The sequence below is a fragment of the Macrotis lagotis genome, chromosome 1, assembly GCF_037893015.1.
Source record: "Macrotis lagotis isolate mMagLag1 chromosome 1, bilby.v1.9.chrom.fasta, whole genome shotgun sequence".
Classification (NCBI taxonomy): Eukaryota; Metazoa; Chordata; class Mammalia; order Peramelemorphia; family Peramelidae; genus Macrotis; species Macrotis lagotis.
The window spans coordinates 719,181,870-719,206,727 of NC_133658.1; the positions used below are offsets into that span (position 1 = coordinate 719,181,870).

At 35.3% G+C, this 24,858-nt stretch overlaps 1 long non-coding RNA gene across 1 annotated transcript in view; it reads left to right on the plus strand.

Annotated features, from left to right (window-relative positions):
• Positions 1-24,858, plus strand: part of LOC141523667 (uncharacterized) — a 107,635-nt gene that overhangs the window by 49,772 nt on the left and 33,005 nt on the right. Inside the window, exons 3-5 of the long non-coding RNA XR_012478551.1 lie at positions 19,038-19,088; positions 19,227-19,395; positions 20,670-20,876. This is a non-coding gene — a long non-coding RNA (uncharacterized LOC141523667). The remainder of the gene's footprint in view (positions 1-19,037; positions 19,089-19,226; positions 19,396-20,669; positions 20,877-24,858) is intronic.

The window sequence follows — 24,858 nt, forward strand, 5'->3', positions numbered from 1 at the left end:
GAAGATAGTTCTGTGACAGATTGTGAAGGACTTAAATTGCCAAATAGAGGAATTAGTATTTAATACTAGAGGCATCAAAAAAAATATATATATATGTATATATACATATATATATATATATATATATATATATATATATATATATATGCTTTAGGAATATCTATTTGACAGCTATATGGAAGAGAAATTGGAAAGGGAGGCAACTCAATCAGAGAAACCAATTTGGATGGTTGAGATATTTCAGGTGAAAGATAGATTAGGGCTTTAACTAGAATGGTGGCCACGTTAGTGGAGAAAAGAGATTAGAAACTGGAGTTATTGTGTTGTTGCAATTGACAGTTTTGCAATCAATTTGCTATTGGTACCTTGCTTAGAAATAGGGAAGCTTGAATGAGGTATAGGAATTGAGGGGAAGATAATGAGTTCTATTTTGGACATGTTGAAGTTAAGAAACTCTAAGAAAGATTCAGATGTAAATGTCCAGGAGGCCATTGGTGATGGAGTGCTAGTATTCAGAGAGTTATGAAGGCTGAATATATATGGTGGTCATCTGTATTGAGCTATGAGTTGAACTGAGCAATGTTAAGGTCAATAAGATCAAGGATATAGAGAGAAATAAGACTAGAGGAGCCAGGAAAGAGCTCTGGGGTCTACCTTCACATAAAGATCAGGACATAATGATTCTACAATGGAGGTTGAGGAAGCTCAAGGAATTACCTTTTCTTTACTCTGAAAAAGGGGAAGAGTCTTGGGGGGATAGTGAATTATTTTTCTCAATTAGCCAGAATTCTTTTGTAGTACTACTATTGGTAATCCAGATCATTAGCCATCCTCCAGGACAGGGGTAAACTCTTTGTCTGTGAATCATGGAATACAATTCCATATTTTTTGAAGATTTAAAATTGTAGATTACCCAAAATCAATAAGAGATGCATGGTTGGCATGGGTACACTACAGCATTTTACTCATAAAGAGTTGTGCAGTAGAATCAATATAAAATATCATCCAAGAAATATGACAAAGAAAAAAGATAGATTGGTTCATGTTGAGAGACAGAAGGATAATTAATAAAGAGCCTTTGTGTTCCCTGGAGAATTAGAGGAGAGCCACTTTATATTAGAAGGGATTCTGTCACACAGATGTAAAGTATAAATAAATTCGAATCTTCACTACTGGAGGAAGTAGCCACATTGATGAGATCATAGTTGCATCAAGGCATCTTCGTAACCAATCTTGAAGTAAAATGAGTCAGGCATTATCCCACTGTGAGTGACTTGTCTCTAGTAACAAAATTAGTGACTGTGCCAGGTCCAGTATTCTTTTCTTTGGACCCCAGGCCAAGAGTGCATTTTTCTGAATGATTCTTAAAACTTTTTCCCCTATCACACTGGGTTGCCAAAGCACCTGTTAGAAGTATTCATGAATGAACATAAAGAACCTCTAATGAAAGATATGTTGAAATAGGTGACTCCAAACTAAGAACATCATTTTTTTGGCATATGAAATTCATTAACCCACTATAAGAACCACAACAATCATGGGACTTTTAACAAAAGAGTTGAAAAACCATTTTCCCAAATGATGCCTTTTTGGAAACTCCTTGGATCATTCTTCAAACTCTCTCACAAAACTTTCAAATTAAATTACTAAGTAAAATGGAGTGACCATCTTGAAAGAAGAATAGGCCATAATTCAGTAGGTCACCCTGTAATTTGAACAATTTTATGTAGGTGAGATGAGCTCCTTATAAAGTACTCAAGACCATCAGTCTCTGACCCTAAATGAGTACCTGCAAAATCTCATAGGAGAGGAAGATTGTGCAATCTGGACCATTTACTATTATTAGTAGCCCAAACAGGATCCAAACCAAACTAACTAAATCCCCCGTGTGTGTGTTGTTATACAGTCAACCTAAAAAACAAGCAGAAACGAGAAGAGAAATAAGCCACAGAAAATTTTCTGGCTCTTTGTTTTAAATTGGGTTGTTTATGATCAAGAACTTTCAAATAAAATCCAATTCTCTAATTGTGCTTCAAATGTCTCCTAAAAGAGAGATACCAAAATAACTGCAGAAAATTATGATTAGTTTGTAAATGAATTTAAATAAGGCCCCAAACCATGCAATCTTATCACATTTGTAGTGACCACTTTATAGATATGTGAGCAATAAACCTGAGGAAATTTCCTTTGGGAAAGAGAAAATAATGCCAGATATAATTGTTAAATATAAAGTGGTTTCAGGAAAAGATTATTAACTCACAATTGCCCTACAGACATATATAAATATTGAGGAAGTTGGAACTCCACTGGGATTTTCATCACTTAGTCCATACTGTTAGCAAAGTAATCTGAAATCTCGCCATTAGCCTCCAGAGCAGGCTCCGGAGGAAATGTAAACCAGATGAGGTATGCTTCCTTAGACCCAGAGCTGAAGCAATCCGTGAGGTCCCCTGCTCAAGGGGAACAGAGCACATGCAGCAATGCTTAGCTCCATCTAAACTTACAAGGCTTTGACACCAAGAGAAATGAGTGTTATTTACACTGGCGACCAGTTGGCTGATAGAATTTATAAGGTCAACCAGCTGGGTTTGGAACTTAATTTACTGTCTTTTAGATTCATTTTGTATGCATTTGAGAAGAGGGAAGAAATAATCTAATGGGGGGGGTTCTCATTTATTTTTTAATTTTTTTTTAAAAAATTGTTTATTTTTCCAATTACATGGAAATATAGTTTTCAATAATCATTTTTTTGGTAAAGTTTTGAAATCCTCATTTTCTCCCTCCTTCCATTCCCTCCCTTCTGCCATTGACAGAGAATAATCTAATATAGGTTATACATGTATAACTGCATTAAACTTATTTCAATATTAATCATGTTGTGAAAGAAGAATCAGAACAAAAAGAAAAAAATGAGGGGGAAACATAAAACATAAAAGAAATTTTAAAAATAGAAAATAGTAAGCTTTGGTTTGCATTCAGACTTCATAGTACCTTTTCTGGAAGTGTATGGTATTTTCCATCACAAGTCCTTTAGAATTGTCTTTGATTACTCTTATTTATTTTTATACTGTGACCAAAACAAAATGAAGGCAAAATGAAGATTTGAGGGATCTATTACCTGATAAATGTGCCTTGCCATTAAATTACATGTTTGTATTACAGCTTGAAGTTATTTGGTTGGTAATTGGGTTAGCAAGTTGGATTCCAGTAAAATTTGCTAGAGATGAAAGAGGGTGTTATTGTCCGGTATGGCGCTCTTAGAAAGCGGGAGGAAATAGAGTAAGTGTTATTAGGAAGAAGAGAGTTAGTGTCTTTGGTGTCTTGCTTCAGAATGCTTTCCCTTAAAAATGAATGCTTTATGAGGCTGTGCATGAGGACTCACCATAAATGATAAAATGTGATATTACCGTAACCTAATCTATTTGGGCCATGCAGCTGTGTCCCAGCAGATGTCAGGAGGGCGCTGCTATGAACCCCTTGCCAGAGATACTCACACAAATGCTCTGTGTGCTCATGCTTACACAGATGTCAGCTGTTTAATAATATTCTTCTGGGAGCAAGGCACAAGGGAGGATGTTGAAAATCAGGATGGAACTTTGGTGATGTGCTTGGGGAAATGAATACATATGCTATCACTTCTGATACAAGGGAAAGCATTGGGTATTGAGTGGTCCAGTGACATGGACAGAGTTTTTTGTTACTATGAGTTAACCACTAAATATAACTTATTTATCATTTATGTGATATAAATGCACCAGCCATTAATGTTAACTGTAGTAAAGAGACAAGTGTGAGAATGGGGTTTGGGGAAGGAGGATGTGGAGAAATGGTGATAAACTAGCATTCTTTAAGGTATCTTCCTAGGATAAGAAACTGAACTGTCTTCTGAAATGTTTTACTCAAGTAGGAATTGGGTTGTTAAGGCCTCCTCATTCCCAAAACTACTATGTTTTTTATAATCTTCCCTGCTTCTGATTTTGGTCAAAATCCTGCTGCAGGACCTCAAGGACCACAGAGGTTTTCCCTCACCCCTACAACTGACCTTTCCTATAATGCACTTATTTTCCCCAATTAGAATGGAAGTTCTTTCATGGCAGATACTGGTTATATTCTCTGCTAATATTTCCAGTAGTTAGCATATATCTTGATTGAAGCTTTTAAATGCTTTTTTTATTCTTTGTCACTCATTCATCCATTCATTTATAGTAAATGAGTGGGTTGCATTTTTCTATACTTGTTCTACAGTTTACAAGGTAGGCCTGTGTCTCAATTTTTATACTTGTTTTGGTTTATGTTTTGTTTTAATGGGAGAATATTTTTTTGTGGCCAAGATTACCACATACCATTTAATGATGCAATTTCATTACAATAAATATTTATTTTCATAATATATAGAACTTTTAGCATTGAGAAACCTTTGCAAGCCCTCATAGTCTTTTGGTAATATATCCCAGTGTTTGATCTAACTGTTATCAATTAATCACACAAAAGTCAATAGTAAAGCTGTGTTGCTTTATTTTGGAAATATCTGGTAGAAATAAATAGTATACATTTTAAAATTACAAATAAAATTTAGGAAACCATCATGCAGAAGTCTTTAGATCTTTAGGAAACCTTGTTCATCACAAATAGTGATTAGATTGTGTTAAAACTGTGGGAGCTTATGGGATTTCAGTTCCAGACATTTTTATGTCTGTGTTTGTTTCTGCAATAACTAGAGTAAAGTAGGACAAAGAAGAATAAGAAACCTTTTCCTCACTTAAAAATATTTATTCCCTGGGGACTACACAGCTCTTCTCTTGCCTATGGACATAACATGGATAAACATACACCTTACATGACTATGAAAAACTCCTGGAAAGAACACTGGTTCTAAAATCAGAAGGACTGGGTTCAATTTCAATTTTTGATAATTGCTACTTGTCTGACATTGGTCAAGTCACATCTTCCCTGGTTAGTTTGTTCATTTGTAAAATGAAGGGATTGAATTAAATAATTTCTGATGTCCCTTTGCATTCTAGTTTTAAGCTTATAGAGGCATAATTATTAATATTATTATGGACAATGTTTACATTTTGTCATTATAGTATCTAAACTTAAATAATTTTCAATTTCATTACAATGAATATTTCTTTTCTTAAAAAGTAGAACTTTTATCATTGATTAAAAACTTTTTTGTCTTTGAATCTCTACATGTGAGAAGAATTTGATGTGGCACTTTAAAAAAATTCTATTCTATACATTTTGCTATTAATCAAATGTCATCAAATAGATGACATGTACAAATTAAAAGTAATCAAGAAACATCCAGCTTAGTACTTTTCAAGATTTCTAAAGTATGCAATTTCTTGGTTTGCAATTTTTACATGCACTTGTGGAAACTAAAAATGATGGAATCCTAAGACCAGATAAGAACTTCTCAAATGATTTTGTTCAAGCAAATGAATCTATGATTAAACACCTTAAAGTAGGCTTGAAAAATTGTCCTCAGAAACTTATTCTAGTTTTGACAGATTTCTTGCTTGAAAATTCCATTTTAAAAATATAACCTAGATCTTTTGGGTCACATAGTTTAAGCCATTGGTTCTAGCAGGAGTTCTTAACCTTTGCACCTATAACTTGTTTTAAAAAATATTTTGTTGATTATATTCCAAGAGTATTAGTTCCCTTTGTAAACCTATGTATTTTATTTTATGGATTAGAAATATCCTCTTCTGGGGGCAGCTAGGTGGCGCAGTGAATAAAAGCACCAGCTCTGGAGTCAGAGGTACCTGGGTTCAAATCCGGTCTCAGACTCTTAATAATTACCTAGCTGTGTGGCCTTGGGCAAGCCACTTAACCCCGTTTGCCTTGCAAAAACCTAAAAAAAAATCCTCTTCTAAGAAGCGATCTGTAGAGTTTCATTAGACTGACCAGAGGGTCTATGACAACAAAAGGTTTATAACCCTATGGAGATCTAAGTGTGGTCTCAATGGAATGGAAAACAATAACCTTTCACAGACTTATAGACCTACAGACTCATTTATGCCATTTTCTGCTCATGAGGTCAAATGATCATAATTCTCTTTGTCTTTCTTATAGATTTAACTTACCAGTTTTTTAATCACTTTTATTTCTTTCATTTAAGACCTATATTCTCCAAATCCCATTTATATTGTGCAACTCAATGCAAGGATTTTTTCAAATTGCTCTCTTAGTTTGTTAACTACAAAGAACTAAAGTAACTTGACTAAGAACTGAGTGCACAGGGAAAAAATAAGATCTAAAGATTGAGAAATAAAGGAAAATAGAATTTTAGGTGGTTCAATATTCTTTTGAAAAAATACTACATGATTGAGAAGATCTAGAAATAATACTTAGAAACATATATACATATATAAAGAGGGAAGTAATAGGATATAAATTCGTCTTAAAGAACTTTCCATAATGGCAGTTTTTAGAATGAAAATGAGCAATGGTCTGGAACTATAATGCTTTATTTTCCTAAAGTGAAGAAAAATCAATGCTATTATTTTTTTCATGGAAATTAGTAGACTGAGAAAGGAATGCAGCTAATTCCATTCAGGTCAGACTTCCATTTGAGATAGTATCCAACTGCATTGTCACAAACACCATGGAAGCAAATAGCTTATGAGTAGTGGAAGACTAAGACAGTGGGGAAGGGTGGATGGCCTTTATCCAGAGCTTTTAAGAAGACTGGGACAGTGTCCTAGGTACTGATATCTGGGGGACATGCTTCTTCCACTTTGAAGAACATTCTTTCTACCCAGTGTGAACTGGAGGCCACCATCTTTTCATCTCGTGCCTTGTGGTTCTCCATTAACCCACATCTTATCAAAGGTTGATATAGAGACCTTTTCCCAGAGAAAGGCAAGTTTTGGGGGTGGATATCAGGGGAGGAAGGCAAGGGATTGAGTACCTCTGACTTCCCTAATAAATACACATATACACTGTCTCCTAGTATTTGTCTGACTTTCTTGCCAGTCTACTTGAAGTTATAGTCTGTATTCTTAGAAAAATATCTTTTCAGTTGCATTTGCCACTGGTTCTAGGGTAATAGCAATAACAACAATAGCTACCATTTATATAGCTCCAAGGTTCTTTCATTTGACCCTCACAACCGCCCTGGGATATAGATACAATTATTAATCCCATTTTACAGATGAGAAAACTAAGATGGAAGAGGGTCACACAGCCAAGTGTCAGTCCAAATTTGGACTGGTCTTTCTGACTACAGGTCAAGATCTGTCTCTCTACTTAATTACTCCATCCCTTTAAATAATTTGCAGCTCTAGCTTTTGAAAGAGCTCTGATTGGGAACTGGAAGTCCTTGAGCTAGGATTTTCCTTCTACCAATTACATACCAAGCATATTTTGGGAAGTTTCTTTACTTTGAGCCTGTTCCCTCATCTTTGAAATTGGGTTAAAAATTCTTACATTACCTACCTCAAAGGTTGTTGTAAGGGGAAGATTTGTAATTGGTAAAAAGCCACGTAAACATTCACTATCATCTCAGGGTTCCTGCATAAACTAAAACATAATAAATTATTTAACTGGATCAAGAAACAGCATCCTCTTTACCTTCTTAGATATAAAACTGCTATAAGTGGGTGGAGAAAAAAAGCTGAACTAATAAGATCCAAATTGGAGTCTGCTATGAATTCCAGGGCAGAGAGGCCCAGGGAAGGGCTCTCCATGAGCAGCTTCAGGAGGCTGAGTCTACTCTTGTCCAACACAGATGCTTATTAGAAGGAAACCCTCAAAATCCAAAAGCTGAGCAACAGCCTGGGTCATGAACTGAGAGTTTAAAATATCTGTCCATGACCCTGCTAGCCAGCGAAGACTTCCTGCTGACCTAAAAAATGCTGGGAATTCCAGAGTGGGCACAAATGGTTGCCAGCTTTTCATGCTCCAGATGGCAGAAGAAGAATCCTCAGATTCTGGTACAGGTAGCAAAGTATTTAAGAATTTGGCCTTTATCCACAAAAAAAGACCAAACTGTCCTGAATAAATAAAATTGTGAACCAGAATTCCTTAAACAGAATGTGCTGGCAAATATGAATTCACTATTTTAGCCATACATTGATTTTACAAAAGACTTTTCATTTCTTTTTTCTTCCTCCTGCCCTCCCTCCCTCTGTCCCTCCCTCCTTCCTTCCCTCCTTCCTTCCCTCCCTCCTTCCTTTCCTCTCCTCCCTCCCTCTGTCTTTCCCTCCCTCCTTCCTTCCTTTCTTCCCTCCCTCCTCCCTCCTCTCCCTCCCTCCCTCCTTCTCTCCCTCCCTTCCCTCCCTCCCTTCCTCCCTTCCTCTCTTCCTCCCTCTTTCCCTTATTCCTTCCTTCCTTCCTTCCTTCCTTCCTTCCTTCCTTCCTTCCTTCCTTCCTTCCTTCCTTCCTTCCTTCCTCCCTTCCTCCTTTCCACTTTGGAGCAGCTGTGTTATTGCAAACAAAACAAAAAAGTTGGAATCCCTAAAATTCCAGGTTGGTCAGTTCCCCAATAAGATTAAAGTGTGCCAGTGATTTATTGATAGGAAGCACTCTCCAAAACAAACAAAAAAATCCCCTACCAAAAAAGCTACTTGATATTATTGTGTCATCTAATAAAATCAACAGCAATAGCAACAAAAGGTTAATATAGAACTAGGTTCAACATTGACACTGATTTTATACTCTAAAGGCTTACATTTTCATTTAAAGGAAAATGTCAATATAAGAGGCCAGTATATTCCTAGTGGGACAACAGGGAAAGGAAAGGGGTGGGAATCTATTTCTACATAGATTTAATTTTTTAATTTTGTAATATTTTGATATTAGACCATGCGTCTGATCTATCTTCTAGCAGATATTTCTGATAAGAGACTGACTGAATGATGTCCTGGTACTTAAAACCTCTCAATATTGTACCTCAGTTTTGAAAATCTTAACATCCTGTTCTAAGGCAAATTTAACTGTACTAGAAAGTGCAAGAATACTAGATGAATATGACTGCCTGTATGACTTCAGGCAGCCCTATTCACTTCTCTGGGCTCTGGGGGCCTGAATGGAATGAAATTCTGGGATGGAATGAAGGGGTGGATCACAATTCTAAACCTGTGAGGCACATAACAAACACAAGAGTTGGATTTGAGTGAGGAGGGGACTGTACTAAGTCACCAGTCTCATTCTCTCCTCCAAAGCCATCTGGGTCCAGTGATCAGATATGAATCAGGACAGCTGGAGATGGCCCTGGGTGTGAGGCAATGAAGGCTAAGTGATTTGCCCAAGGTCTCACAGCTAGAAAGTTTCAAGTGTCTGAGGTTGCATTCAAACTCCCATCTTCCTGACTTCAAGGCCACTTAGATCTATCCACTGTGCTATTTAGCTGCCCACATGAAATAACAATGGTTTAGGGAGATGTTATGACTTTCTGGGCTTTACCTTTATATCTCTCTGCTGTACAACAATCTGCACCTTCCCCAAGCATCTTGGATTTCTTAACTTTGGAAAATCCCTTCACTCTGCTGACCTCCATTTTGGAGAGAGTTTCTCCTATGGTCTCCACTTTGGAGAAAATCCCAGGCTAACCAATTTTTTATTATGCTATGACTTCTGACTTTCAAACCCAGGAACTATCCTTGGTGTCTGTAGCTTTCTCAAAATTAGAACATACCACTCTCATGCTACCCATCTTCTGCCATGGCTGAGTTCCTCTTTGTGTGTCCATTTTGGGAAGGGGTCCAGGCCAATCAACTCTCATTCCTTAACTAACTTTGTTTCTGACTTCCTAGATTTTGATATCATGCTCCTTCTACTACTTCTCCATCACATTCTTCAGCTTTATTTTTGTGTGTCATCTCCCTCAAACCCCATTAGAATATAAGTTCCTTGAGAGAAAGAACTCTTATTTGCTTGCATTTCTATCTCTCATACTTAGCAAAGTGCTGACACTCAGTTTACTTTTATGTATTTTCTGGGGTTTTTTTTGGGGGGCGGGTTGCAAGGCAATGGGGTTAAGTGACTTGTGCAAAGTCACATAGCTAAGATAATCATTAAGTGTGTGAGGCTAGATCTGAACTCAGGTCTTCCTGACTCCAGGGCTGGTGCTCTACTGTGTCACCTAGCTGCCCCCTTACTAAGTGCTGGTGATGAAAAGAGAAAACTCATACTAGCCCTCAAGAAATTTATATAACTGAAAGATTCAGAATGTATACAGGTGGGTGGTAGGGATGAGAAGTGGAACTTTTCATTTTTTGGAGTTGTTTCAGTAGCAGTAGACCTAAGTAACAGGAGTTTTATATTTTTCACTTAATAATTTTGACCTTCAAAAATAGAAGCAGCAAATAAATGAATACTTATTTTCCATCCAATTCTGACCAAGAAAAGGAACTGGTTGATAGACTAGTCATCATCAGAACTTTGGGAGTTTATGAATTCTCTGACACAGAATTTTTGAAAGAAAAGAGGAGAGCTGTGTATAATTGCCATTCTTGAAGAGATTTCAGAGTTCAGAGAAAGAATATGTTGGATTCCATGTGCCAAAATTCTATGGAGGTAGTTAGCCCAGGAGGGATGAGAAGAAGTCTGTTAAGAAATGCTAAGGAGGGAGAAAAAGGAGAAGTGTTTACAATCACTAATGTAAATATACAGGAAACTCGGAATCCAAATTAGAGTTAAAGAATCAATATAGAAGCAAAATCATGGAAAATGAATACAAAAGCATAGCATATGTCTCAGAATAAGTTGAGGAACTTTTCAAAAAAGAGGCATATCAAAGAAAGACAAAAACTATTGCTTAGAGGGACTAGATGAATGGTAACTGATGGCAGAAAGAAGGAAGATTGGTTCAATTCTTAATTTTGATTAATGACCCTTTTCCCCTAAAAAAAAGAAAAGAACAAAAATGGTCAATAAGGAGATTACACTCAGGGGAAGCTAGGTGGTGCAGTAGATAGAGCACAGACCCTGGAGTCAGGAGTACCTGAGTTCAAATCCAACCTCAGACATTTAATAATAATTACCTAGCTGTTGTGGCCTTGGGCAAATCATTTAACCCCATTGCCTTGCAAAAATCCTAAAAAAAATAAGGAGATTACACTCAAAGTGATATAGAAAAAAGGAAGCATCTACCTACCTTTGCTGAATTTAACTAACATCCTCAGGGTGAGTGCAATACCATAGAACTGGAAAAAGACAAATCCCCCAATTTTTCAAAAAGGGAAAAGAATGAAGTATGAAAACTAGAGACAGTGAGTCTGACTTGGTTTCCTGGAAAAAATTTTAGTAAATATTGAAAGGATGGCTATGGAACCTCTAGAAAAGGAAGCAGAGATCACAGGCTGACATGCTCCATCAGAAGCATAACATGCCAGACTAACATCCTGTTGTTTTAACAGTCACTAGACTGGAACATCAAGAGAATGTAATACAAAGTTTAATTGAGATTTTTGCCAGAGCATTTGACAAAGTCTTTCATGCTATTCTTGAGTAAAACATGGAGAAAAATGTGCTAGATGATAACACAATCATGAAAATTCAGAACTGGTTGGATGATGAGATTCAGACAACATTAGTGATTTGATCTCAGCTTGAAAGGAAATTTCTACTGAAGTGATTCAAGGATTTGAGTTTGGCTTTGTGAAATTTAACATTTTTATGGATGACTTAAATAAAAGTATACTTAAGACACTTAGCAAATTTTCTGTTAATGGAAAGCTAGACAGGATAATTAATACATTGGATGACATTATCAAGATATACAAAAAAATACCAACAGGCTAGGCTGGTAGGCTAAATTCAGTTGAGTGAGGGTTATTTTATTTATTTTTCTTTTTTGCTTATTGATATTTGATTTTATTTTTCTAATTACACATTATTAAAATTTCTAAATAATAATCCATATGTATATTTGTAAGTTATACAAATTTCTTCCACCCTCACTTCCCACACTTCTCCCTTCAGTGGCCAACAGTCTAGTGAACATTGTACATCTACATTTGTGTTTAATATGTTTACATAGTAGGCATTTTCTGTATGAGGAATTAGGACTAAGGGGAAAAAAAGAAAAACCATGGGATAGGAAGGAAAAGCATAAGAGAAATTTTTAAAAAGTAAATAGTGTTCATTCACATACTGTAGTTTTTGTTTAATGCAGTTTTGTTTTGTTTTCTTCACCTGGATATGGATGTCATCAAATCAGCTGCAAAGAGTTAGTTTTGTATCCTCATTGCCAATTCTTATTCCTACAATTTTTTTTCCTTCTCTTATTGCTAAAGCTAATATTTCTAATACTATACTGAGTAGTAATAGTGATAATGGGCATCCTTGTTTCACCCCGATCTTATTGGAAATGTTCCCAGTTTATCCATTACATATAATATTTGTGGATGGCTTTAGATAGTTACTACTTATTATTTTAAAGAAAACTTTTTTAATAGGAATGAATATTGTGTTTTCTCAAAGGCTTTTTCTGCATCTATTGAGAAAATATTTGATTTCTGTTGTTTTTTTCACTGATATGTTCAATTATGTTAAGTGTTTTCCTAATATTGAACCATCCTTGCCTATCTAGTATAAATCCCACATGATCATGATATATTATTCTAGTAATAACCTGCTGTAATCTCCTTGCTAAAATTTAATTTAAGATTTTTGCATCAATATTCTTTAGGATATCAGTCTATAATTGCATTTGTTTTGGTTCTTCCTGGTTGAAGTATTAGCACCATAATGGTATCATACAAAGACTTTGGTAGAACTCATTCTTCTCTTAATTTAAAAATAGTTTATTTGAATTGGAATTAATTGCTCCTTAAATGGTTGGTAGAATTCACTTTTAAATTCATCTGGACCTGAAACTTTTTCTTAGGGAGTTTATTGATTATTTATTCAAATTTCTTTTTTTTTTTTTAGAAATGGGGTTACTTATGCATTTTATTTCATCTGTCAATATGGGTATTTATATTTTTGTAATTATTCATCCATTTCACTGATGTTGCCAAATTTGTTGTCATACAGCTGGGCAAAATAGATCTGAATTATCTTTTAATTTCCTCCTCATTGGTGGGAACGTCACCCTTTTCATTTTTGATACTGGCAATTTGGTATTCCTTCTTTTGTAAAATCAGATTAACCAAAAGATGATGATATATTTTGTTGTTTTTTTAATAGAACAAACTCAGTGTTATTTATCAGATCAATGGTTTTCTTGCTTCATATTTATTAATCTCTAGATTTTCAGAATTTCTAATTTGGTATTTAATTGGGGATCTTTAAGTTGTTTATTTCCTAGCTTTTTTAGTTGCATGCTCCAGTTCATTGATGTCCTCTTTCTCGATTTTATTCATGTAAATAGTTAGCTTTGGCTGTATCCCATAAATTTTGATATAATATCTCCTTGTGGCCATTTTCTTGCATGAAATGGTTGATTATTTATATTTTTTGTTGTTTGATTCACTCGTTCTTTTAAGTTAGGTTATTTAGTTCGCAATTAATTTTTGTTTTATCTTTCCTTTATTAGATGAAATCTTTATTGCAATCTGAAAAGCATGTGTATCATTTCTGACTTTCTGCATTTGATTGTAGTTTTTATGCCATAGTACATGGTCAGTTTTGGTATAGGTGCAGATAAAAAGGTATGTGCTTTTCCATCTTCCATGTCTTCCATTTTCTCCAGAGGTCTATCATATCCAAATTTTTTAAAGATTTTATTCACCTTCTTAATTTCCTTCAATTTTATTTTCCGATTAAATTTATCTAGTTCTGAGAGGGAGGTTAAGATCTCTAGTATTATAGTTTTACTGTCTATGTCTCCTTGTAATTCTTTCAGCCTCTCTAAGAATTTGGATGCTATACCACTAGGTGCATATAATTTAAATAATGATATAACTTCATTGCCTATAATGCCTTTTAAGAAGGTGTAGTCTCCTTCCTTATCACTATTAATGAGATCTATTTTTGTTTTTACTTTGTCTACGATCAGGATTGCTTCCCCTGAATTTTTTACTTCTATTGAAGCACAATATATTTTATTCCTGTCTTTTAACTTTACCATTCATATATATATGTATATATATATATATATATATATATATATGTCTGCTTTAAATGTGTTTCTTGTAAACAACGTATTGTGGCATTTTTATTTTCCATCCATTCTGTTATCTACTTCTGTTATTTACAGTTAAGACTACTAATTCTGGTAGCTAGGTGGAGCAGCCAGCACTGGCCTTGGAGTCAGGAGGACTAGAGTTTGAATCTCACCTCAGACACTGGACAGTAACTAGCTGTGTGACCCTAGGTAAGTCATGTTACCCTGATTGCCTAGCATACAGGGTCATCTTCAGTCATCCTGATTCATCTCTGGCCACTGGATGCAGATGGCTCTAGAGGAGAAAATGAGGCTGGTAACTTGGCAAAGCACTCCCTCACTCAAATCCACTTCACATGCTTGTCATGGTGTCACATCCCTGATGACATGGTCTTCTTCAAGACTGAAGGACAAGGGGCAGTTAGGTGGCTCAAGGACCTGAGTTCAAATATGGCCTCAGACACTTAATAATTACCTAGCTGTGTGACCTTGGGCAAGTCACTTAATCCTACTGCCATAAATATAAATTTAAAAAATTATAAATAAGACTGAAGGACACATACATTATCTTTTTCCATTTGTGCTTTTCTCTTTCCTTTCCTTTTATTCCTCCTCACCAATGTTTTGCTCACTTTCCCTCCTATAATTTTTCTTTAAATTTTAACTTTAATTTTACTTTCACTTATACTTTCATTTTCCCTTTTATCAGTTCCTTCTTCTCCCCCCCCACTTCCCTACTTAAAGTAGGATAGATTTATATATCCAATTGGAAAGGCATGTTATTCCCTCTCTAGGTTAAATCTGAGTAGAATTTACTCAGTATTCATACTCTCCCTTCTTTCCCTATACTATATATAAGAGGTCTTTGTGTCTTTTCACCTCATGGTATGCCTAGACTTCTCCTAGTATAGTCTTTCTATTTTTATGTTTTTATTGTTTTAACCATGTCTTATACTTACATCTCTTTTGCTAAAATATACTCCTTTTATCTGATCTGATAGAACTACTATTCTTAAAGGATAATTGATTGTTTTTTTTGACTGATAAGTAGCATTGCCTAATAGTCACTAACTACCTTCCCCTCTTCTGTCTCATTAGAAATACACTTCTCAAGAGTCATGAATCACATCAAAATATAATAATTTTATACCTTATCCCATTTTCAAGTACTCCCAATGGACACCCAATTCTTAATGAACCAAAGTATCATGCAAAGCCAAATCATTTCATGATCCATTTATAACTCCTTACCCCAAGCATATTCCCTTCAAGTATAGCCAAAGTTTAGTCAAGCAGAGCAAAATACCTTCATAATGTCTTCATGTTCAGTCCCTCTAAGTATATTCTCTTCCTCCTTATCTCTAGTACTCCAACCATAGCTCTACAGCCCTCCCCAAAATTAAAGAGTATACTCTTTCCCATCATCCTTTCAGCACCCCAGCCATGGTACTAAAACCCTAGCCAACTAAAATAAGCATTAAGAGAACACTTCATAATCTCTTTATGTCCAACCCTTTCAAGTAAGCTTCCACCCTCTGACCCATTGTACTACAAAGTCTAGGTATCTAGTAAAGTCACTTCTAATTTAATTATGCATAGAACCTTTAAATACTCTAAGTACTGGGACACTCTGAAGGTCTTAAGAAATTTAGAATTTGGGATGGCTAGGTGTAGCAGTGGATAGAGTACCAACCTTGGAGTCAGGAGTACCTGAGTTCAAATCTGGCCTCAGACACTTAATACTTACCTAGCTGTGTGGCCTTGGGCAAGCCACTTAACCCCATTGCCTTGAGCAAGCCACTTAACTACATTTGCCTTGCTAAAACCTAAAAAAATATTTAGAATTGATTGTAAGGCATGGGAGAAACTGGCACCAGACCACCCAGCATAAGGTGTCCTCATTGGAGGAGGACAGAATTAAAGTAGCTCAAAGGAAATATGAGATACATAAGTTTAGAGCAAATACCAGTTGTTCACTTGGACTATTTGTGCCTGACATGTTGGCAGAGCATTCTGAACAGGTATTGTCTGTACAGTGCAATTTGCCTCAAACATAGTGGTGTCGTTTTGGTCTTAAATGTATAAGAACTAACCATATCCATATTCTTTAAGTAAAAGCTCTTCAACTACATTCCTAAGAGAAATACACTTCAAGAGTTATGAGTGTTATCTTCATTGGAGGATTCTATACAATTTAATGTTCTTGACTAATAATTGGATTTTTTTCTCATTTCCATTTATCTTTTTATGCATCTCTTGAGTTTTGTATTTGAAGATCAAATTCTGTATTCAATTCTGTCTTTTTATGAGGAAATTTTGGAAGTCCTCTATTCACTGAACATCCATCTTTTCCCTTGATAGAATATGCTGAATTTTGAAAGGTAGCAAATTCTTGGTTGTAATTCAAGGTCTTTTGCCCTTTAAAATATCATATTCCTGGTCCTTTGTTTTTATAATGTTGAAGCTGAATAAATCCTGTATGATTCTGATTGTGCTTCCTTTTTATGTAAATTGCTTCTCTTTGACTGCTTGTAGTATTTTCTCCTTTAATTGATAATTCTGGAATTTGGCTATTATAGTCATTGGAGTTTTAATCCTGGGATTTCTTTCTGGAGATGTTCTGTGTTTTCTTTCAAGGACTATTTTGTCTTCTTGATCTAGTCATACGAGGACAGTTTTCCCTGATAATTTCATCTAAGATATTTTCCAGGTTCTTTTTTTTTATCTAGGATTTCTGGTACAATCATTCATAAATTATCTCTTCTGGACCTATTTTCAGGTCATTTGTTTTTCCTTAAAGGTATTTTATATTTCCTTCAATTTTTTAAGCCATTTGATTTTGTTTGATGGAATCTTGGTGTCTGCTAGAATCATTAATTTCTATTTGTCCAATTCTAATTTTTAGGTTTTTCTTTTTTTTTTTAGTTAACTTTTCTGTTTCATTTTTTAGTTGATTAATTTCTTTTTACTGAATTTCTTTTACTTTCATTTTCTAGTTAGTTGATTTGAGTTTTAGATAAGTTGCATTTCTTTTTTAGTCAGTTGATTTTTTTGAAGAGCTATATTCTTTTTACAACTGGATATTTTTACTTTTAAAGGAATTGATTACTTTGGTCAATTTTTCATAATTTTTCAGCATGGCTCTCATTTCTTTTTTCCATTTTTCTTCTTTCTCTCTTCCTTGTTTTTTTTAAATTCTTTTTTAACCTCTTCTATGAGGTTTTGGATTTGAGTCCAATTCATAGACTCCTTTGAGACCTCCCATATAGGTAATTTATCGCTGTTTTATTCTTCTGCTATGGCATTTTTGTTATTTCTCTCTGCATAGTTGTTTTTCATGGTTAGAGCTCTTTTAGATTTTTTGGTTTATTGTGTTTGTTGAGTTCACACTTGATGTATAGGGAGTATAGTCCTGAGATTTTTGTGCTGGGATCCCTGGCTTAGCATGGAAAAAGATGTTGCCCATACAGCCCAGGTGTTGTCTATGCAGAAATTTGTTTCCTCCTTTATGTCCAGGCTCTACCTCTGCAGCAATTTGTTGTCAATCCAGTCCTGTCTTTTACCCCAGTGTTCCCAGGGTTCAGACTTTGTGGGGGATTGGGACCCTGATGGCTTGCTATCTAGCTTCTAGACCTGAGCTGCATTGTGGCTAAAAATCTCCTGCTGAAACCCTTAACTGGGGTTTCACTTGCCCTTTTCCTCCAAAGAGAGACAGACTTTTGCTGAAGATCCTCCACAATGTCTGTAATTGCAAACTTGTTTCAGTCTTTTTTTGGTGGTATCTGTAGCTTTAATGTCTATGTAGAGGCTTCATTTAATGTTGGGTATGGAAAAGCTCTAGTAGCAATCTAGTTTCATGCTGACATCTTGGTTCTGTCACAGAAGTCCGGTGAAATTTATTTTAAAAATTAGTTATTTTTACTTTTTATTGATATATTTTAATATGATCTTCACGTCCTTATTTATTTCCCTTCCCCACCCTAAGAACCCTTCCAAAGAATAAAATAATGAAGCAATATTTCAACTATTTTTGATAGACTATTCAATATTCCACTTCGCATATTCCTCCATTCTCATATAAAAGAAAAAAGGTGAATTCCTAGATCTCTGTTTTCCAGATCAATATTCATCCTTATAGCTTCAGTTTTGATTTTTAAAAATATTCCTTCTATTTACAATTCTCTCATCATTGACTATGTGTTCTACTGCTTCTGCTTATTTCAATTTTCTCTACTTCATGTATGTTCTCATACTCATAATTTTCCTTATAATAGAATAATATTCGATTATTTTTATGTACCACAATTCATTTAGCCATTTCATGATAGTTGAACATTCATTTTTTTCTAGTTCTTCGCTCCTGCAAAAAAACAAATGGACCCTTCCTTGACTTTCTTAGGTGTATATACATAGCAGTGTTACTTCTGGATCCTGGAGTTTGGATATTTTGGCACTTGTTTTTCCATAACTCCAAAATGTTTTGCAGAATAACTGAATCAATTCAAAATGCATATGCTATCTGACATTTTTCTGAATCATTCAGATGAAATGATATATGACATGCTTATCAAATTTGCATTACCAGGAAGAATAGCCAATACATGTATTATTAGAGTGTCCATCCTTCTAAAACTATGCAACATTGACTATCTCTATCTATATCAGTTTTTTGGATATACAAAACTATTGGATTTCTAATTTGTTATTAGTTAGAATAATATTTCACATAATTTTAATAGTTTATATTTCTTTTGATAATTTTTATGATCATATATTTTGACAATTTCTCCTCTGGGAAATGTTTCTTGGACTTATAACTTTGTGTTTGTTCCCTATCCCTTAGATATCAGAATCTTAGAAATATTAAATAAAAATACTATCCCTAATCAATAACTTCCCTTCTTAGTTGTGTTTTCTTTTTTTGTTAAGATTTCTCAATTTCATGAATAGAAATTATTCATTTTCTCTTTTACAGACTCCTTTATCCTTTGATGAAGAATTCCTCCTCCATCTATAGATATAGAAGGTATACAAACTAGTTCTCTTTTAATTAGTTTATGATTTGACCATTAATATAAAGTTTAGTGTTTTATTTATTGTGTTATATAGTATGGCATTTAGGTCTAAATCTAATTTTTGCTATATTCCTTTCAATTTTTTTCAGCAGTTCTTGCCCAATAGTGAATTCTTCCCCAATGATTTACTTGGGCTCACCATAAGGAAAAAGACACTAACAACTAAAGCTTTCTGGAAGTGGAATAAGATGTCTTTAGAAGTACTGAGTTGGTCATTACTAGACAGCTTCATTTAAAAACTCAATTATTACTTGATTGGTAAGTGATGGAGGAGTTACTTTTTCATTTAAAAGCTGGACTATTCAGCCTCTGAGGTACATTCTAATTTTATAATTCTGGGTACCTTCTTCAGTAAATAAAAAATAATTTAAAGAGGGAGGAAAAAATAACATTTGAGGGGATTTAGGGAAGGCTTCATAGTAGTGGTGGCCTTTAAATACAAATCCAGAAAAAAGAGAATTCAGATGGTATAGGAGATATGTGCTTCATATATGGTTAAAGAGTTTAAAAATAGAAAAAGACCAAAATTATTAATTACCATATTTAATTGGTCAATCGACTCCCTCACCCTCATAACAATTGAAGTACAACCAGTCCTCAAAGATCCAGCATTTAACTATTGCCATTTCAAGCATTCCAGTAATTTTATTAGTAACCCATTTTCACTTTCACATTGATCACTGGGCACATTTATAGAGGGGGAAAATTATAAAAGGCTCAATGCATGCAAGTTTGTAAAACAGTTGGTATCTGAGTAGGTGCTTTACTAGTCTTGTTCACCCTACCATCATAGTATAAAGAGTTCTCAATATATTCATTGAAAATTCTCATTGTTTGCCTTTAAAACTTCTTTCATGTTTCAATTATTCCTGAAAACCATAGTGCAAGTCATTGTATAAATATTATAAGAACATTAAAGAAATACATCTCATTACCACAGAGACTTTTTATAAGCCCATATTAAGACATAGGGAAATTATAAATAAAAATATAAAGGCAGAAATTCTAAACACAACTGTTACAAATCACAGCTAAATAAAATTATACTCAACATTGGAATCAAAAGATTCTATAGATTAGAAAAGATAATTAAATACTTAACTAAAATCAACCACAATGTCAAATTATGGAAAGTCAAATACAAGTAAAAGAAAAAATAGTTCCTGCCCTCAAGGAACTTAAATTTTAATGAGACACAGTAATATATTACAAGAAATTGTGGTGAGGAAATAGCATGATAGGAAATTAGGCTGCACGTGGCTAAGTTGAATTAGAAACAGTGTTTTCAGAAATCTCCAGTTAAAGATTATAGTTTCTAATGGTTGCAGTAGGTTAATCCCACAATTCCCATCTGCCTAGCATAGCAGGAAGATTTTAGTCTCTCCCCAAATAGGGGTATGCACTATTTCCATTCTGATAGAAATGACAGGTAGGCTCTAATCATAAGGCAGGTAATGTCTTGGGCTCCAGGCTTCTGATTTTGTTTTCTTTCTTTCTTAAATATAAATAAACAAACGACAATCCTGAAATAGATGTGTCTAACATCTGAGTTAACCTTGTAAATTTGAGAGTTCTGAAGATCTTGGATCCCTTGGCTGGAGTTTCCTGGTGACAGGGGCATCAAATTGGTTCATCAGAGAAAATGGCAGGGAGAGGAATTCAATGTCTATCCTACCTTGCCAGAAGAAATGAAACTAGAATGAATTGTTTGGGGATGAAGATCCAGAGAAAAATGCAAAGTGAGTATTTAGTAATTCCACAAACTACATCAGGAACTGATGTTTAAAATTATCAACCCTTCTGCTAGAGTATTAAAATTATTGAGTATTATAAGTATTATAAGTTATAAGTTCTTTTGCTATTGTTTAAGTTTTCTGTCAATTCACATTTTTGGTCTTGTGCATATTAAGCATTTATTTTGTATAGAACAAATAGTATGACCCCTAAAATTGTAAGAACCTTTAAAATATAGAGTTAAAATCACATTACAAAAAATATTAGACATGACATTTTATTCTCTGGGATTTACTATAGGTGGAGACCATCTAAAGATAATCACAAGGAAACTGATGAAGAAACAGGCATATTTATCCAAAAATGAAGAATAGGGAAAAAAATCATTAACCATCCATATTGGTCTAAAGAAAAGAATTTGCTTAATAGCTCTACCTGAAACTGATCTACAAAGATTATCTCTTCCTGAATTCTTTTGTCTCTCCCTGGCAGGATGGTCTTCTTATATCCTGAGCATTGTTCTCCTAGATTTGTAATTAGCACAGACACTTTAATTTCTAACTAGGAAGGCAAGGTGATCTGATATGAAGCCTAGTATTCTTCAAAGAACACCATATAGTTAAGAGAAATTATTTTTTCACAATAGGTATCCAGTGCATGATCTACATGGAGTACCTTTCTCCACCCCTTGGGCCTGAGGGATGCCCTTCACAGCTCCTTTGGGATTTTTTAGTGTAATCTTTCACATTAAGGGGACACAGACTTATAGACAAGGATTTAATAGGACTTAAAAAAATTTTCTATCCTAAATCAATAAACATTCATTAAGCACCTACTATGAATCAGGAACAAATTGTTGCAAAAACAGTCCTTGCCCACGGGAAGCTTACAATCTAATGGGGAGGAAAAAACATGCAAACAAGTATTGCAAAGAAAGCAATGCACAGGTTGAAGAGAATATAATTAACAAGGAAGGCACTTAATTAAGAGGAATTGAGTCTAGGCTTCCTACATATAGAGGGTGAGATTTTAGTTGAGATTTAAAGGAAGCCAGGGATGCCAGTAGTTGAAGTAGAGGAGGAAGTGTGTTCCAAGCATGAGGGACAGCCAAAGAGAATGACTGGAGATAGGAGATGAAGTCTATGATTCATAGAAGAGCCATCACTGGATTGAAGTACATGTTTTGGGGAGGAAGGTGTGAGAAGTCTGGAAAGGTAGTAGAGGGCCAGCTTCTAAAGAGGATTTGAATACCAAACAGAGAACTTTGTATTTACTCTTGGAGATAATAGGAAATCAAGTATCAAGTATATGAAATCAGATTTGAACTCATGTGCTCCTAACTCCAGGGCAGGTGCTCTATCCACTACACCATCTAGCTGTCCCCATCCTGATTCATATCTGGTCACTGGACCCATATGCTTTGGAGGAGAAAGTGAGCCTGATGACTTAGCATAGCATCCCCTCACTCATATCCATTTCACATACTTGTCACAGCATCACCTTCCTGATGTCATGGTCCTTGAGAATGAAGGACAAACATCATCGTCAATAGACAATTACTGAAATATATTGAGTCTATATATTTTCATTGGGGATTGAGTGGAGCTGATGTGACTAAACCTTTATTTTAGAAAAATTCAGTGGCTCAATGGGGAATGGATTAGAAAGGGGAGAGTCATGAAGCAGTCAGGAATCAATCAGGCTATTGTCGTAACTGAGAAGTGAGGAGAGTCTGCACTAGAGTGGTGACAGTGGCAGAGAAGAGAAGGGGGCATATTCAAGAGATATTGCAAAGATGAAATCAACAGGCCTTGACAACAGCTTGGATACTGGGGTGGGTGGGTGAGAAATAGTAAAGAATCCAGGATGATTCCTAGATTATGAGCCTGAGGGATGGAGAGGATGGTGTCATCATCTACTGCAATAATAAAGTTTGAATAGGCAGAAGGTGTAGTGGAAAACATGAGCTATTTGGGGGTTTATCAAGTTTAATATGTCCATTCAACATCCAATATGATATGTCAGAAAGACAAAAATATAAGACTGGAGGTCAGAATGATTGGAGTAGAAAAGGTAGATTTGAGAATCATCAATGTAGAGATGATAATTAAATCCATGGGAACTGATGAGATCATTAAGTGAAGTAGTCTAGAGGGAGAAGAGAAGAGATCTTAGAATTAAACCCTGAGGGAACCTATAGTTTAGAGTGGAGAGAGAGAGGGAGAGAGAGAGAGAGAGAGAGAGAGAGAGAGAGAGAGAGAGAGAGAGAGAGAGAGAGAGAGAGGAAGAGAGGATTACAGAGGGTACAATCTTTTGGAGGAGATGAAATGGAATGGGATCACTTGAATAAGAATAGTGGTTAACTTTGGTAAAGAACAAGACCACTTCATCAACTTCATCATTTGAGACAGGGGTGAAGAAGAGGAAATTTGAGTGGTAAGAAATGAGAAAGAGGAAAGAAGGAGTTGTCACAGCAAATGACCTCTTTTTTCTATGAAATATGAGGCAAGGTTCTCAATGTAAGAGATTGGGGATACAGGTAGCCTTGAGATGTTTGAAGAGGTATCAAAAAGTTTGGAAGAGTCACATGCAGAAAGGGATACTGAGTTATTGATGGAGATCTTATAGGTTGCAGTGAGGATCCAGTTGACATTATGTTATATAAATTTGTAGTGGAACCAGTCAGAATGATTTGCAATTTTTCTTCATTTTTGTTCGGTAGCAGATGAATAGGTGGGATTGATCCAAAGAATGGTGTGATTGATCCAAAGCGGAGGTTTGACTGGATATAATCTGAAATAGCATAAAGGGTTAGGGATTCATGAGAGAAAGACATTATTAAATTGAATTGGTTTACCAAGGAGTCAAGATGGGAAGAAGAAAAGAGAGTGGCTAGTACAGGGTTAGATGGTTTGGACCAAAAAAACCCAAAACAAAATAAAAAACTGAGGGGTTAAGGCATTGGTAGTTATGGTGTAAATGAAGGGAATATATGTAAGGAAAGTTATGTAAAATATTGTACAGTAAGAGGTAAGAAGTCAATAGATTATGATCAGTTAAGGGAATTTCAGAGTTCTCGAACAAGGAGATGGTATGTGTATGGGTGATCGCAAGATGAAGGACTTGATCATCTTTGTGTGTGACTGGGTTGGTGCAAAGGAAAGTCCTTGGGATGTGAGTAGGTTGAGGAAAAGAGTGATTCGAGTATATGAGGGAGAATTAAGATGCATTTTGAAGTCCTCTAGTATGACAGCATGATTAGGGGAGGGGAGAAAAATTGTAAGCTAGGTATTAAACTCATTGAAAAAGGAAAACTAATGACTTGGGATGGGGTAGGGGGCTGTAGACAGCAGTCAACAGGATTACTGAGTGGTAAATATGAATAGCATGAACCATAAAGGAAGAGAGCTGACTGAATGATGGAGGAAGGGGAAGAATTGGAATTGGCAAAGAGTAGTTCAATTCCTTATCTCAACCAGCCACCTAAGAGAATGAACAAAGGTGCAGATACTAATGGAAAGCTAGGCATTGTCACCAAGAGAAAGCCAGACTTTCAGTAAGAGCTAATAAGTAGAAGGGGTGAAAGAGGAATAGATTGAAGATGAAGAGAAGTGGTTGCCTTTGGAACAGGTTTCTCAGATGGTACAGTGGAAGGGATGGGTGGAGTTAGGATGAAACTAGAGTAGGAGGATTGGGGGTAGGAATGAGGAATTGAGTGGTAGGGGTGAGAAATGGAGTTTGTACGATGATCCATAGTAGTATGGAGTCACTGGGATGAATATGAAAAAGTGTGATAATGGTCATTATTGAGTACAGGACACCACACTTCTACCCACAAAGGACAGGTACAGCAGGAAATGGGAGGAGTGAAGTTGAAAGGAGGGTTGCTCGTTTTTGTACCTGAGGTTCTTCGTGTCCCAATTTGAAGATCTGACTGACAGCAGGAGAAGGAAAATGCTTCATGCAGGTATATAGATGTAAGTGATT